The sequence below is a fragment of the Hyaena hyaena genome, unplaced genomic scaffold (genome assembly GCF_003009895.1).
Source record: "Hyaena hyaena isolate Hyena2069 unplaced genomic scaffold, ASM300989v1 scaffold_272, whole genome shotgun sequence".
Lineage (NCBI taxonomy): Eukaryota > Metazoa > Chordata > Mammalia > Carnivora > Hyaenidae > Hyaena > Hyaena hyaena.
Genome location: NW_024080906.1, coordinates 537,931 through 555,562, shown reverse-complemented (window position 1 = coordinate 555,562; position 17,632 = coordinate 537,931). Strand labels below are relative to the sequence as shown.

Genomic DNA, 17,632 nt, shown 5'->3' with positions numbered 1-17,632 from the left:
GGGCATGGAGGAGGGCACTTGTGGGGATGAGCACTGAGTGTTATGTGGAAACTAATTTGACAATAAACTATTTGTAAAAAAAAAAAATAAAAAAAATAAAAGATTTGTAGTAAGAAAAAAAAAGGAAAGGTGAAGTCAGATCTCTTGCGGAATTACAGAAATGTATATGAAAAGCCCGTTTTCTGAATTTCCAATTAGAATGCGGTTTAATTAGATGATAGCTAGTCAGACCGTGGCTTTATGAGGTCTAACTCGGAGCTTCTCAAATGTTCACGTCCTTACAAAAGTCTGAGGATATTATTAAAATTCAGGTTGTGATTTAGTAGGTTTGAGATGGGACCCATCTCAGTGAGGGTTATATTTCTAACAAGTTCCAGGGGATGTTATGCTTCAAACACTGGTTTAAAACCAAACACCCAGAAGTGAGGAATAAGGAGACCACAAATGAATTACCACAATGCCCACCCCCAGGGCTCTGAAGGAATGAGACACAGGGTAGGTAACTTGGGGTATGTGTGGGGTTGGGGGGGGGGAGAAAGATTTATTTTCCTTCATATTACCTTCACATAAACGATGCCTCTGGAAGCCATTCATCTAATTTATTTCTATGAACATTACCAACAGGTTATGTAGGGCATAACTTGTCATCATGTACTCTTAGAAATCCTCACTTTTCTGAGAGTGGGGTCTAAAGGCACAGATAACCTGCCATGCATGACCAGTTTGTAAACAAAATGCCTCAAGATGATTTTTAAAGGATCTGTGGCCAGATTTACAAATCCACAAACTGTAGAAAATAAAGAAGAGAAATTACTTAAAAAGTAAGTTAGAAAACTGGAGATGATTCCATAGAATGCCCATCCCAAAAATACCTCATTTTGCACCACTCATTTACATGTTTTCAGCTGAACTTGCTCTTATTTTGTGAACAACCTAGATAATTTTTCACACTGTCCACTTCATATAGACAAATCCTGAATGTAATTAGAAAAAAAAAAGTTCATCTGGTTGCATATAATCCAAAGCATAGAACTGAAGCATAGAATCCAAGGCATAATATACAGACATTAGATATAAGTGACAGAAGACTTTAAGGTACAATTAAAAAATTGGCTCTGGCTATATTTATCATTGTCCTTTCTTGCATAAAAAATAGTCTTTCATTTTTAATGAACAATTAAAATTTTACTAAACATTGACACTTTGGATAGCAACAATGCTAATAAATGGAAATTTTATCTGGCCTGAATTCAGCCTATAAAAACCTCTTATTTATTGTTTCAGAGTAACAACTACTTTATCTGGGTCAGTTTATTTAGTTATTTTATATTTTAAATATATTAAAAATATGTGACCACATAATATTACCTGGCTTTGAAAATTAAGCCTGTGGCTCTGTATGTTCTGTGTAGCAATTCTCTGAACTTGTTCCACAAGACAGGAAGACATAGTATAAAAAGAGTATTGAAACTGTTTTCCATATCCTCAGCTTTATCAGGGATAACACAGAAATCCCCATCATTCATACAGCCGAGGTAATTCTAAAGCATTAACAATTTATCTGGCTTATATGTTATAACAACTAGAAAGTGTATATTTTTAAACCAATCACCAAATCCAACCATAATACAAAAAGGTGCATTGCAAGTTTGCCTGGTACAATTCATAATGAATGAAAAAAATAAGGCATGCTTTTGGAAAAGCTGGTGTCCAATAAGTTTGACAGTAAAAATCTCATCCAAAGGGGTTAAAAAAAAAGGTATTTTGAAAAACATACTGCTTTGCAAGAAATGTACTATCTTTGAAGTGTAAACCTTTTTGTTCCCTGAATTTGTCAGGATGAACAATGTAAAGTGTTGCCTTTTGCAAGACAAAGTTGTTAACGGCTGCTCTACTTGTGTATATATAACTTTGATTACAATGTTCTTGGAATTCTTTCACCACCCCTTATCATGGGTCCAGTACTGCTCTTTTTTTTAGTGATTATTTATTTTTGAGAGAGAGAGAGAGACAGATCATAAGCCAGGAAGGGGCAGAGAGATAGGGAGACAGGATCTAAAACAGGCTCTAGGCTCTGAGCTGTCAGCACAGAGCCCAACACTGGGCTCGAACCCACAAACTGTAAGATCATGACCTGAGTGCAAATGGGATGCTTAAGTGACTCAGCCACCCAAACACCCCAGAAGAACTGCTCTTTAAGAGCTTAGTTCAAACAGGGCTCTCAGGTGGCCCTAGTCAAGAAAAAGGTTTGTTGTCCAGGAACCTGTACTTCCTCTCCACATTTTCCCCTCTTCTCTCTGGCTGGCATTCAGTGTATGTCTGGTGTAAGCAATCTGTTTTTCTTTATTTCTTACACAAAGTCAAAGTTTTGTTACAGGAAAGGAAAACCTATTTCTGATGACAATAGTATAGTTAACAGAAACATCTCCTAAAACTAAATTAATACTTGACAAATCTATTACATTTTCTTCAGGGATCATATGCATATTGCATAACAATTGAGTGTAATTCATGTTTTATGTATTATTAGTAAATTAGTATTTCTAGAAATTCTTTTTTTTTTTAAGGAAGGGTCTCCCAAAAGCTTGGTTAAAACAAGTTTTCAATACAAACACAAAAAGTCGATATATATTATGAAAATAACTTATCATTCATAAAGTAGAGAAAATGTAATAACAGAAAAATAATTTAGGTAAGATGAATTCTCTCTACCCTTCCTTCCCTTTCTTTCTCCATTGTTTTTGAAATCCTTAAAGTATCATAAATATGCAAAAAGAAAAAAAAGGACAGCCAAATGAATACTAAAATAGTCAAAAGTAGTTGAATTTGAGATGAAATGGCCACTGAGGAAATTGATCAATAGAAGAAATAGTTGTAGGTGACCAGACCTTAGATATCATTCTGGACTCCAAGAGCATGGTCAGGGGAATTCTTTTGCATTAGTATCACTTGCCAACTTATTTGATAGGTAGGTGCCTGAGCCCTGCCCCAGACCTCTGAATCAGGGTCTTTGGAAGTTGGACCTTTTTTTTTTAATGGCCAAGATTTTTTTCTTCTTTCTTTTTCAACTTTATTTAGTGTGTGTGTGTGTGTGTGTGTGTGTGTGTGTGTGAGAGAGAGAGAGAGAGAGAGAGAGAGAGAGAATCCCAAGCAGACTCTGTGTTGTCAGCGTGGAGCCCAATGTGGGGCTCTATCTCAAGACCATGAGATCATGACCTGAGCCAAAAATCAAGATTTGAATACTTAACCAACTGAGACACCCAAGTGCCTCTAGAAATTGGGCCTTTAATCAGTGTTGTAAACTAACCCCTCTGAAATTCTTGTGTACGTCATAGTTTGAAAAACTCTACATGATTGGAAGCAACTGACCTTGTGTGCTTGACAGTGAGTGACAGTGTCTAAGGCTAATAGTCTTTTCCTTGCATTGTAAATGTGCAAAAATGTCATGTTGCTTCTACAAAGTAAAGTTTACCTATTCTCAAGTTATCTGCCCCTGAAAACTCTTCATGAACTAGAAAGGTGCAACTCTGTTCTCACCAAAGCTATCAGTTTCCTGAATTTGTCCTCAAATTTTTATGATATTTCTCAAATCAACTATCAGGTATTAAGTCTCTAAAAAATCAACACAAAATACATCGACTAACAAAGCTGAGTTTATTAACTTACTAGAGTAAGGGAGAACGTTACCTAATTGAATCTTAATAGTGTCTCAAGAAGGCAAATGTCATTTATAGGATGTTTATAGGGTCTGGAGTCTGGGTTAAGTAGGTCTCAGGGTCCATAGTTCAAGGTGGGGAGCTGATTGGACTTGGGTAACATATGTGACATAACAGTTTAGTATTGGTGGATTTAAGAGGACAAGGCCTTAACATGAACCTTGATAAAGTAAGCTGAAGTTTGGTAAGTGAATTGTTTGCCCAGGGGAGCAATCAATTGGCCTGGTAAGAGAGCCAAATAATTGCCCAAACAAGTTGGTTTGTAGGAATTTTCCTAAAGCAAATAGCTGAGTTATTTATTGGTTTTATAACCCTATCATCTAGGGCAAGAATTTCCTGCAACAGGTAGTTGAGTCATGTTAATGCAGATAGCTTTAGTTCTCACTAAAATTTGCTATCTATAGATAGAGGTGGTCTCGCTTCTGAAGCCAGTGAGGATCAAAGAGGGCTTTTCTGAGATCTCTTTACCCTAACTTCTTAGAAAACTTCATTCAACAGATGTTAATTGAATATTCAGGAAAAGATGGAAAGGGTAGGTGCAGATACTGTTATTGTCCTCCCTCCACAGACATACCAACGGCCCATCATAAACATTAATAATCAATCACAACATTCCTTCCCATTCCTGTTAAACTTGACCTCATGATCTTTTTCAAAGTAGCATTTAAGGCAATCATTTTCAATTCATCAGAGTAGTCACTCAGACTGCAAACTAGCAGACTGTGTTAGGCATTTGAGAAATATGAAAGTGAATCAGGCAGACATTGTATTCTCAAGGAGTTTGGAATGAAGAAATCCCAGCATACCCTAACACTATTGCTATGTGTCCAGTTAGAGAAAGTGCACATGAATGTGAGTAATAGAAAGTAAGTCCAGATAGAGAGCTGGTGGCCTTTATTAAGTGATCTTTAAGGTGAAACTAAGAATGTGTGACACTTACATGATAGAGAATGGGGAGTAACTGAATCAGGAAAAGCTGGGAATTTAAGAATCACAACTGTGTTTCACGAAGATTATTATTCTTAAAATAGACAAGAGATTCTATAAATGCAGAGAACAAGTATGAGGCTATTGTAAGAATCTTGAAATAATATAAATATAAGAACAGATCAGTCATAGGTACATGGAAAGGAAGGGGTAGGTGAGAAGAACATGTTAGAGAGATTGAACTGACAAGTATTGACTTCAGTGGTTAATTGTAGAGAAGCAATCAGAGGGAAGAAATGACTTTTAAAAATACAGATTTCATATTTTGAGCACCAACAAAAATTTAGTTGTTAAACTTCGAACAACAATGAAAGGAAACAGTTTCAATCAAAATTCAATGTTTATAAGGGAGGTTAGAGAGAGGTTTGAGAGGATTTGAACACTGCAGTGGATATTTTCTTATTTCTGTCTGCTTAATTGTTCTTCCTTTGAGAAATTACTTATACTCTTCTCCATGTGACTTTCTGAAAGTTTGAGAGAGAGAGAGAGCGTGCACGCATGCATCATTTGGGGAGGAGGAGAGACCCAGAGACCCCCAAACAGGCTCTGCACTATCAGCACAGAGACCTCTGTGGGGCTGGAACTCACGAACTGTGAGATCATGACCTGATGAGCCAAAACCAAGAGCTGGATGCTCAACTGACTGAGCCACTCAGATTCCCCTCTCCATGTGACCTTTCTGGAATACAGAAGTACAGACCTTACCCCTCTTCACCGCAGGGTTGTTGCATATCCCACACTAGACCGATTATTGGCCCTCTATGGGGAATTTGATCCCTACGGGGGAACACTCAGGAATGAAAGGTGGTATGATCACTAAAAAAAATTTATTTTGTATTAATGCCATTGAATTCCCTAAGATACCCTAGTTCTTATCTTTTTGGAGAGCTGATGGTTCAGGTCTTCTTTTGAGCCTGTGAGCTATTCAGTGAGAGCCGAAGCCAACACAATTCCTTGTCCCTGCATGAGGCAAAACTGAGATCCAGCAAATATTACTTAGCTTCTTGCTCCAGGATATACGTGTTCCTGGAAGATAAGACTGTGAACCAATTAAAATTAGGACTATTAGCTTACTCATCAAAACTCATTTCAAGGCCCTTGCCTCACTGTGCTCATTTAACCTAAAATTAGTATAAATTCTGCCCAGATAGTTCCCTGACTTGCTGACTCACTTTACAATCATTATATCCAGATGTTAAGACCGTGTACATGTTGGCCTTATTTAGTGTAGTAGATCTAATGAACCTGGATCAGCAGGTGTTTCTGGTGGTCTTTCAGGGAGCCAAAAGTCAGGATTAGTAAACAACTAATAAATTCTTTAGTTTATGGATAAATCAGATAGAATTAAATTATGTTGTCTGAAAGTAAATATTGCTAATTATGTCCCATAAAATTAGACTGTCAATTTCTGGAAGGCAAAAAAAAATTGTTATATTGAGGGATAATGTTAAGCCATCTAAAGTATTAAAGAAATACTGCCTGAGTGGCTCTGTTGGTAAGCGTCCAACTTCAGCTCCCATCATGATCTCATGGTCTGTGAGTTCAAGCCCTGCATCAGGCTCTGTGCTGACAGCTCAGAGCCTGGAGTCTGCTTCAGATTCTGTCTCCCTCTCTCTCTGCCCCTCCCTTATTCATGCTTTGTCTCTCTGTGTCTCAAAAATGAATAAACATTTAAAATGTAGGGGTGCCTAGGTGACTCAGTCGGTTGAGCATCTGACTTCAGCCCAGGTCATGCTCTCATGGTCCATGGGTTCGAACCTCGCATTGGGCTCTGTGCTGACAGCTAGCTCAGAGCCTGGAGCTTGTCTTCGGATTCTGTGACTCCCTCTCTCTCTGACCGTCTCATGCTCACGCTGTATCTCTCTCTCTCAAAAATAAATAAAACATTAAAGAAATTTAAGACATAAAAAGACAAACTTACTACTTTGTGCCATCCCCAGTCTCTCAGTTATAGCATATTGCCTTAATAAAAGTAGATCCCCAATATCTATTATTTGACTATGGCTGTATCTATTGTGCTAATTACATAAGGTCCATAACTTTTAGATTAAATACTACAGTAGACACTACTGGGCTGTCACCCATTACCTCATGGATTCTCTTTTCATTTCAGCGGAAGGCAGCCCTTGATATCTACATCGCAGCGTTACCATCATTATCTCATGGCTGCCCTAGGGAATTTGTTGCAGAGACAGCCCTTAACTAATAACTGACGAGCATAGAAGCTTAATTCACCAGGGTTGTTTCGGGTTTCTCAGGGAGATAAATTTTAGTCATCCAATGTGGTAACTGGATTAAATAACACACCCTTCATGGATTGTTTTCCCTCTACCACCTCTCCACTCTCCAGTTGTACCTGGAGAATTATACACAAACATGACATTCTTCAAACATGCACAAATATGACTCAACAACTTTTTGTTTGAACGTAATGGAAAATTGATTTTGTCTAGAGTATCTAAATAAGAAGGATTTATTGATGGGTTCCTGGAGCTTATTCCCTGGATGAGCAGGAGATGAAGCACACCTCGGATTGCACATACTCCTTCCTTCAGGGTCTGCCTCTGGAGAGACCTCAACTCCTACATGGAATTCTTCAAAAAGAATGATATTTTTAGCCTTTCCCAGCAAAATAGTTCCTAGAATTGTACCAGAGATCATTTCTGGTCAAGAGTCAGCTAGATCCGCATACTCCCTGACAAGAATGATGTCTGGTTTGTCTCTATCTGTTGTCTAGCACAGTGCCTATCACAGAGTGGGTAATGAATAAATGTCTGCTGAATGAATCTCCATGGTCTAAGTAGGTGGTCCACTGGGCCTGATAATTCCAGATATATGGCAATTACAGCAGACTAGAATTGAACCGTGCTGAGGTATGAAAGGAATTTATTTGTTTTAACCAGTTCATACCTCAAAACCAGGACTGATTCATAGGCAACATGCACTGGGATGGTTGGACCAATTGTCCATGGTTATCCAACCCAACATCTGCTTTGCCTGTTGCGATTGGTATGAGCCCATGCTCTCCCACTTATTAAATAGATTCTTATTATCCATGTCCATAACCATTTTTATCAACTACTTTATTTCAGATATGCTTATATCTTGCCCTTGATATTTAGAGAGAATGCTCTCATATTCTTAGATGTTCTTTGTTTTATATCTCTTCTCACCATTTCCTTAGCACATCAGAGAGAGAAGGTGTCTTGGCCAAAGTCATTGCCCATTTCTAAAGCAATGCACCTGATCATGCATCCATGCATATATTTGTTTTCCTCCTTAGGAATTATATTTCTTATCACTGATTGCATTGGTCTAGTGCCAGTCTCCTCTGTGCCATATTAAACAGCATAAATATTAGTTTTGGTTGATACCATAGAACATTACTTATGATAACCTGGACAGTTTTAAGTCACTGTTAAAACCAATCATCAGAAAATAATGTTGTAGTATCTAATTAGGTAAGGCACTGTAAAAGTGGCAAAGGGGATATATAATAATTCAACAGTGATGTTTGCTAAATATATATAAGATTCCAATCCAAGTCTGGTACACAGTATTTATATAGCCCCAGGCAATTAATTTAACCCTTGTGTCTCACTCACTTATATGTAAAATGATGCTAATAATTATTGTGCAGTTTTGATGTGAAATTTTGAACACATAGATGCTCCTTAATACATACTAGACACTCAAAAATGCCAACTGTGAGAACCATCAGTCTAATTGCAGAGTTGAGATGTAAAACACATGTAACCGTCTAGAATATCACATGATAGATATCAGAAAGCATTTTTCACCTGTACAGAATCTATAGTAATTGTGAATTGAGGGGAAACAGCCATTCTGAGCTGGAAAAATCTAGGGAAGCCTTTTGGACTAAGTGAAATTAGAATTGAGTCTTGGAGAAGGGGTAGACTTTGCAAAAACATGCTCCCTGTCTTAAGAGGAGACAGTGTAAGGTGTGTGAGGGTCCCTGGGCCAAGTGCCCTAACCACACTGAGGCGTCCAGGCTCAGGGGCTGTGGACAGGGGCAAAATGAGCCTATGAGTCCTCTCTTTGATCATGAAGAGATCAGATTAAGAACGTTAAAATTTGGCTATAATCACAGTGTAATGACTATAAAAAAACAAGACTGCAATAGCTAAATTTTTCGAGGAAGCAGGCAGAGTAGGGGCAGAGGCTGGGAACTTTGCTGACAAGGTCATGGCTTATTGAAAGATTAGATGAATACACTCAGTATGTACTTTTTGAGAATCAATATTTCTCTTTTTCTTTTCATTCTCCCTAGGATAAGCATATCCAGAGTGGTCAAAATGAATGATGAAACTAAGTTGCTTTCTTGTTTTTAATTTTATTTTAAAACAAGTTAGGAAATCACACCTATTTCACAAAGGAAGAATCGTTTTCTAACTCTTTGCCTGGGTCATGCAGGACTTTAATGTTTTTCCTGCCTTGATTGTATTTATTAGTAAGAACAGTATTATAAGTTATAACTTCATGGAATAGAAAAAGTATTTCATAATTTATATTTTTAATTTGACTTAAAATGGACCAGATTTTTATGAAAATATATTTATATAGAGTCTATCCAAAAGAAACCTTTAGAAATGAGACTAATGTAAAAGGACAAATATGCTCTAGACTTATTCTTAAAATCATCATGTACTATGTAGAAATGAAGGTGTTAACTTCGGTCTTCATGTCCATTTTTATGTTACCCATGTGTCAACCGAATTATAGGTGTGAGAGCCATTATCTCTCAGGAGCACCTTGAAAAAGAGATGTCTAATCTCAATAATGTGACTTTTCACATTAAATAAATCCACCATGTTCAGTAGTTCTTCGTTCTTAAAGGAAAAAGGTCTTATCCTTCCTCCCATTCACTTCTTCTAATCTTAAAAAGAAAAAAAAATCAAAGAAATTCGATTTTTTACTAACCAGAATTGATTTTGTTTCTTTCTACTTGGTATTCTTTATCACATGGTACATGTGGGGGTGTGGGGGTGTGCGCGCGTGTGCGTCTGTGTGCGTGTATCTGTGTGCGTGTGTGTGCACGCGTGCATGCGTGTGTATATAATGGATGAGTTAAACTCAGGAGATTCCATTTGCTCAACAAATGTTTACCATAGAAACTATATTCCATAATTTTGTCTTTTCTCTGTATTTCTTATACTAAAGTATATGCTTATGAAAAAAGCAATTAGCCTAATAAGCCTAGTTTAATGAGCACACCTCTGAGGTAAATCTTAGACAATGCTGAAGAAAATATTCAACTAGAATTTTGCAAGGCTCAGGAGGCTTTCACTTCCGCTTTGCAGATAAGATGCATTCGAGGAGCATCCTGCAGGGTCTTTAGTTTCCTTTAAAAAAAAATCTGCTCTATATACTTTCAACTAGTTCTACACTAATAATACTGTGTGGCTTGGCATTTGCAGGAAAGTTTCTGACCAAAATCTATTCAATTTTGGCATCAATGCTGTGTCTTCTCCCTTATGATTGCATGAGATACAGTTCATGGATTATAGAGAATGATCACTTGAGCAATAAAAGGTAAAGAGAAAAATACTTTTTCTGTAAATTTAACTTTAGATGACTTCTCTCTCTCTCTTTACCCAAAACAGGATATCCATCCCACCCGACTTTCATGTTATCGCAACGTCTTCAATGAAACAGGAATAAATATTGATAGAAAAACAACACAGGAACAAAGGTAAAATTACATATTAGCACTAGTGTCCCCAACCGGTATCTTGGTTTACTGAGTGACAATAAGTTTTTATTTTTATTTCACTTATTTATATTTTGATGATTATGGAGAGACAGGCAGCCCACAAACATATAGATATGGCTGTAATGCAAAAAGATAAACATACTGGCTATAAAGTATTTCTAGACACAAGTCTTAAATGAATGGCATGTACCCTACTTCATATTTTAATTCAGACATGAAATTATTTAGCTTGAGAAATCCAGAGACAAGGTTCCCTCCAGTCAGAATTTTAGAGCTAGAAAGGACTCTCAAGATTACTTAGTCCAGCACTCTGTATCAAAAAAAAAGGACTACAGAGGTAACTGGCAGTTGGTTTTAATTCAGGGTAGAGACAAGGCTAGAGTCCATATCTTCAGTAAACTATAAAATGCTCTTTATTTCTCTTTAATCACTATCAAAATAATATCCTCTTATAACACTTTATTGTAAACACAGATTACAAAATCTTAAATATTCAACACTGCAGGCTTTGACCAATTGGCATGATCACCCTTGTCTGTGTGCCACTCTGGTATTCACTGGCTGAATGTCAGCTCTGCTTGGTAACTATTAATGAAGATTTCTTCATGTTTCCTGACACACTGTTCTCGTATTAATACGGCTAAGAATTGTGCCCCTCTTAGTTACAGTGCCACGTTATTATGCCAGGTTTCAAGTGGGGTGAGGTCTGACCTCAAATGGCTTTCTGGCTTAGACAAGTCAGTCTAGCCCTCTCGGGATATTTTCTTTTTTCTTACCTAATGGACGTGAGCGGCACCTGGCACTATATTATTACTTCATCCTCTTTAAGCCCACAGGCTATTTCAGCTTATAAAGGTCATGTCTTATTTTAGCTACTTTCAACTAATTCATAGCCATCAGAAAATGATTTAGAGAGCAGATTCACTGAAGACTATCTATACCATGACCAAAGCTCCATTTGATTCAGTCAAATTGGTAAAAATAGTGGTTTCCTTTTTTTTTTTTTAATTAAACAACGGGTTAATTTATTGTGTTACCTTTCAATAATAGTGCTGGATTGTTAGTGAAAACATTAATATTTTATAAGGTTTTAACCTAGGTGGAATGCCACCAGAATTTTGACTGCTTGATCAAAAATATCCACTAGTAAAACTCCTCCTTGGGAATGACCCCTAGCAGTTTTACAGTCACCTGCTGATAATTTGATTTAAATCACATTTCCCCAATCTGTTGGTGAGTACCATATGCCATTTAGGATGGGATGAAGGGCTGTATTTTGGTGAGACATATTGTGTCTATTTCCTTCTCCAACCTAACAAGTTTGTCAATGTAATAGAAAAAGATTATTTTTATAGCTTTTTAGAACTTGGTGTTTGAAAGCTTTTCTTAATTGGGTTCAATAATTTTTAACAGAAGCCACATGGTCGACAGAAAACTGTCGTGACTAACTTGAGCATGATAGAAAGTAAGGTTCTTTTAATAATTAATAGCTGCTAAAAGGTCCCATGCATTATGGAGAGAGGAGGGAGAAGACTAGATTTAATCAGAAGATTCAGGAAGGAGGGTTGATGAGAGAGATTAATCAAACCAGAGCATGGTCATATAAGGGACAGGATCAGATGATTCACTCACAAAAATGAGTAAGAGCAAAGGAAGCAGAGGGTGAGGGGAGAGGGTGACATGATGGAGAAGGTCGCAGATGTGATGGTAGTCAAATGTCAAACCTCATTAAAGAAGTTGTCCACAACATCTCTAATGAGCTGGAAACAATGTGTGACAAACGTGGTTAGAGACTCTTTTGCACAAATTCAAACTCAGGCCAGGTTGCTCAATGGGTCTTCGGAGAAATGACAAACTCTGGAGTGAATCCTAGCCAAGGAGAGCTGTGTTAGCAGACTTTCCCTAACCACATAACTTTGGCAATTGAGACACAGATAAAGATACCTTACCTCCTTCAGGTAATACTGAATTGGCTTCACCTATATGTTGCCACTTATAACTGCTACAGAAGGTATCAGGGTTAGAGAAACTAAAATGAGAACAACAACGAACAAGGCAACACAGTTTTTCTAAAATGTCAGGATCTAGCAAGGCCAGGGGCCAGATATCAGTGAGCAGGAGAAGGATTTGATGGAAATCTGTATTCCTCTGCCAAAGGAGTTAACTACACTGAGCCACCTAAGCCATCTGTATATGCAGAATGACCTTGGCAGAAGTGGAACACATTATTTGTTTCCATGGAAGGTTATTTTTTTTCTTTCTGTTTTTTCCCCCCTAAGTCAGGCTACATGGTCTAGTGCAGAAGTGTCCTCACTTATCCTGCCAAGAACTCCTGGGCATCGGAGGAAATGTGTATTTCTTTCAAATTTTTGATCTAAGTTTGTCCTCCATGTATGCTTTAAAATTAATGGATTAAAAAATTCATCAGACCTCACCTCATTTTTTTTCTTTTCTTCCTCCAATTATAAGTTGAAGGAATGATCTTCTGCAGACATCTATTGATTATGTCACTCTCTTTAAATAACTTTAAAAGAACTCCTAGTTTTGATTTGCATCAAAATAAAATGTTCTGACTCTCTTCCTTCGTCCATTCTGTACCTTATTGTTCTTTTGATTCTTTCCTCCTTTCTTCAGCCAGACATAAACTCTTTGCCGTCTAGCTTCCCTTAAGATTTGCTATTATTCTCACTTAAGGCATCACCTGTACTCGTTTCCATGAAACCAGGTCACTTACTTCGGTCCAAACTTTAATTTTTACAACATTATTGCAACTGTCTTCTGTTGTATGTATATACCTATTTCTATACTGTTAAAATTTTATATACATTTATATTGTTCTTTTCTCCACCAATAGTTTGCATGTTCCTAAAGGACAGGAGCCCTGTACCTTTCTTTTTGTCATTATCTTAGTGTAGGGTTTATCAATGTCATTTGATGACATTTATCAATGTCAACTTTAAATGTTTCTCTTGAAATAATAACAAGAGTGATCTCTATGAGCACATTGTAGATGAATCCAGTGGGCCAGCTCATGCTTTGGAAGGCTGAGAGTAAGACTCATAACAAACCCATCACTCTCTGTTGCACCCAGTGGTTACCTGACTGTGTTTATGTGCATAATGGTAGGTTCTCACTCACTTTCTCACCAGTAGCCAATGTGCCTGCTATTCTGTATATACCTAGAGTGATACCAGAAGTTTTACTTTTAGTTGATTAATTTATGTTGTCTAAATTCTTTAGCATGTTGCTATCCTCCCAGTATCTCTTAACTACTTATTGTGACGATGAAGCCACTGAAAACATTTTCTTGAGCAAAGATTTCCAGAGGAAAAAAACCAAAAACGTAAAATCACATGGTAAATGATGCCATTTTCTTCTACCTAAGCCTGTCTTGAGTCCCAGCCAGGATCATGTTACTTGTTACAACAGATCTGCTGGCAAACAAACTCTGAGGGGAGCACGCTGACGCTTTGTAGACCTTTAAATGTGAAGAATTTAGGCCCAAACATGTGTTTGTGGGCATGCGTAATGTCCACTTCTTTTTAGGATGTCTCAGACTGACCCCAAACAATCTTTTTATGGAATCCTACCCTCAAGGACTAGTATTAGTTATATAATTGCCCTACTATCATGCTGTTTCTCAGGGTGTAAGCCTGACTCTGAGACCATTGTACTAACTTAAAATATTTGTTTACAGCAAGTAGATACAGTTAGGATATATTGACTAAACTCCTATTCTAGGAGGCCAGAAATTTTCCATTGTACCAAAAATGTCAAATTTAGCCCCTCAATATCTCTCTCAACAATCATTTTCCTATCAAGTCTCAATAGCAAAACCAAAACAAAACCAAAACAAGCAATAATTCAGAGAAATAATTGAGATGGCCTAATGAGAATACTGCATTGAAGTTTTATTACAATTCTATCTGGGGGATATATATATATATATATATATATATATATATAGAGAGAGAGAGAGAGAGAGAGAGAGAGATAGTGCTGTTGGGATCTCTGTGGCATGCGAATTAGAGAGCACTTAGAGCTTTGTGAGGTGTGCCTGGGGAGGAAAATTTGGATTAAATAATAAGGAAAGATGACACATTGATCCAAGCTATTATTTGTATTTTTAATTTGCACATTATGTAAAACTGCCTCCCTCAGATTTTGGCGGAGCTTGTTAACAATGCCCCACAGGCTTGCTGGGTTAACTCCTCTGCGGGTTGTATTTAGAGAATTCACCTTCTTAACAGGTTGTTGTAAGTGAGGCTCTGGTCCAGGGAACTTTGAGGACCACTATATATGCTAAAATAGTAAATAGAAATATTCATTGAGTGCTGTGTGCTGTACTGGATGCTAAAATATAAGAGTAAATAAGTCAGATCCACTTTGAGAACTCCCAAAGGCAAAGTATAACGCCAAAGAATGTTTTGTACCCCGATAGAACTCATTCAAACTGTACCACTTAAGAACTGAGTTTTAAGTAGGTTAGTTTTAGCTACTTTAAGTGGAAATGGATTTTCTTATCAATTACATTAATCTGAATAATTTATTTAAAAGATTCTAACTATTACAATCAGGAAGTTTTGAAGAGTTGTCTGCCTAAGCCAGTCTAAGATGTTTTGGCAAAACTGGTGGGAGAAGTTGTGTCTTTGGGGCCCTGTATTCTCCTTTCTCTGTCTCTGGCATTCGCCTGATGTTCCTTCAAGGCTCCCCTGACCTCCTGGCCCTTCCTTTGCTCTCCTGTCAAATTTGCTCAAGTGATATGGATATAATGAGAGTGCTAAGAGGGTAGTCAAGAAAAATGGGTCTGCACTGTGCCTCTGATACTAAATAAATTATACGGCTTTGAGCAAGTTCCTTGAACTCTCTTGGAGTTTCTTTATCTGAAAAAAAAACAGAAGGGTAGAAGTTCTGATATGTTTTCCAGTCCTCTTTCTATGGTTCATTGAGTTGTCTGTGCATTGCACTATAAGATGGGGGTGGAGGTCTTCATTTGGCACAAGGAGACGCTGCAGGAAGAGGAGTCACGGATGTATTCCTTATGAATTTTGGAGCAGGGATCTGAGCAGTGTCCTAGTGAGGAGCAGCTAGTGAGGAGTCAGATCACGGGGTTTGAGTAAGCTTAATTCTACCTGTGACTTGGTGTGTGAGATATGAACATATCTGCTGGCTTCTCTGTGATTTATTTTCCTCACTTTGGAGTGGAGACAGCGATGATAACCTTTCTCCCGGTGTCACTGTTGACATTACCGAGGGGATGAGCAGATATGTTTAAGGAACATGGTGGGCATCCCATAAATGTTTCCTTATTCACTGCGAAGGTGCAGTTTACTCAGTGCCTCGCTTTACCTTCCCAAAGTTGGTTTATTTAACAAGCACACAGAGAACTCATAATGTCCTAGAAACTAATCTAAGAGCTTGACTTTCATAGTAACTCTATTAAAACTCATAACAAGACTACAAGGAGCTATTATAATCCCATTAGACACATAAGGAATCTAAGACTCATAATCTGCCCATGGTCTCCCTCCGAGCAAGCAAGTCTGGGTCCACAGCCTGTGCTTTCAATCATTGTTCTCCCAGCTTAGACAGAAGGTCAGAGAACAAGGAATGGAATGGAATGTGGGCAAGCCAACTATGTTTTTTGTCAATGGCTGCATAAATTTGGTGTATCAGAAAGATATCATAGTAATTTAGAAAATATCTAAAATTATAAACATTAACCTACCAACAATCCAACCGTCAGGTGTTGCTTTTGAAGAGATATTACTCCCTTACCAGGAATATTTACAAAGCATTTTAAATATGTATAGCAACCCCTCGCAGAAAAACCAAAGGGTGAGGACATTCAGAATCTTGAAATAAGAGTTGCAACATCTCTTTAACACCCTCTTTCCCACATGTCTTTCATGTCACTTCTCTGAGTTCTTTGGAACTCACAAAGAAGGCCTCCCCTGCTGTTCTAGTAGCTCCTAAAAATCTTCCCCAGCTCAACAGAAACATGCCACCTGCAGCCTCAGGTGCCTTACCTTGTCTCTGTTTATTATTTAGATTATTATGCATTATCTTATTTTCTTACATCCTTTTAAGAGATTTATGGGATACTTTAAGAGGGTACAAATGTAACATGTTGCAGGGATATATCTTGTTATAGAAGTAATCACTAAGGCCTGTTGCTTACCTGGTTTCCCTTACTCTTGTGTGTAGAATCTTGATTGAGATAGTCAGGTTTCCTTTAAACTGGATATTTTACTGGGGTTCCTGGGTGGCCGTTAAGTGTCCAACTCCTGATTTCGGCTCAGGTCATGCTCTCACAGTTTGTGAGTTTGCGCCTTATGTCAGACTTTGTGCTGACAGTGTGGAGGCCTGCTTGGGATATTGTCTCTCTTCTCTCTCTTCCCGACTCACTCTCAAAAATAAATAAGAATTGAAACTGGAGATTTTAGGAAACAAAGTGACTCATTAAGAATAACTATGAATAACGAACTACTGTATCTACAACTTAAGATATAATAAAACCCACCACAATTATTCACAATAAACTGAATGATCATTATTTTTAATATTAATTTCCAGTCTTGTCTGGGGAACAAATGGCCCTATTTAGCCAATTAGAACTGAGAGAAGAATTCTGCTCAGGGTTAGTTTCAATTGTTAATTTTTTTTTTCTACTGCTCAAATTCTGCCAAACTTCTTGGGTAACATGAGATTCTGCCCTGAGATGTTACTTCCTTATTTCAGGTTCCTTTTGCTACAAGCAGGGCAATGCTTAACCTCTGCTTATGTAATTGTGCAGAGGGAACTTTCAGTACAAACTTTCTATCATTCATATTTCTAATGGGGTTCACTCCCAGCAACATGCTCTGCCAAATGCCTGCTATTAATTACTTATTGCCCGGGGTACAATTTCCCTTGATTGAAACATGGCCCCGAAGCTTTCTGTCTCCATCTGAGTTCTCCATCTTCTTGCTCAGCTGACTTCATGTTTTTCATTCTTCAAACTTTGAGTACCACTTATGCTAGACACCTCTGGGCACTGAGATTACCAACACATATAAAAGAACAGCCACTGTGTTCTAGTAGCTCACCTTTCACAGCGGACAGCTGTATAAATGGATATCGAGGATATTATTTGATGCGTGCCATGATAGAGCTACCCAGGTACCATGGCAACCTAAAAGGCAACCATGGCAAC

General features: G+C 37.7%; 1 long non-coding RNA gene across 1 annotated transcript in view; it reads left to right on the top strand.

Moving 5' to 3' along the window:
• The window catches only part of LOC120241002, a 64,380-nt gene that overhangs the window by 43,886 nt on the left and 2,862 nt on the right, over positions 1-17,632 (top strand). Inside the window, exon 3 of the long non-coding RNA XR_005530805.1 lies at positions 10,328-10,416. This is a non-coding gene — a long non-coding RNA (uncharacterized LOC120241002). The remainder of the gene's footprint in view (positions 1-10,327; positions 10,417-17,632) is intronic.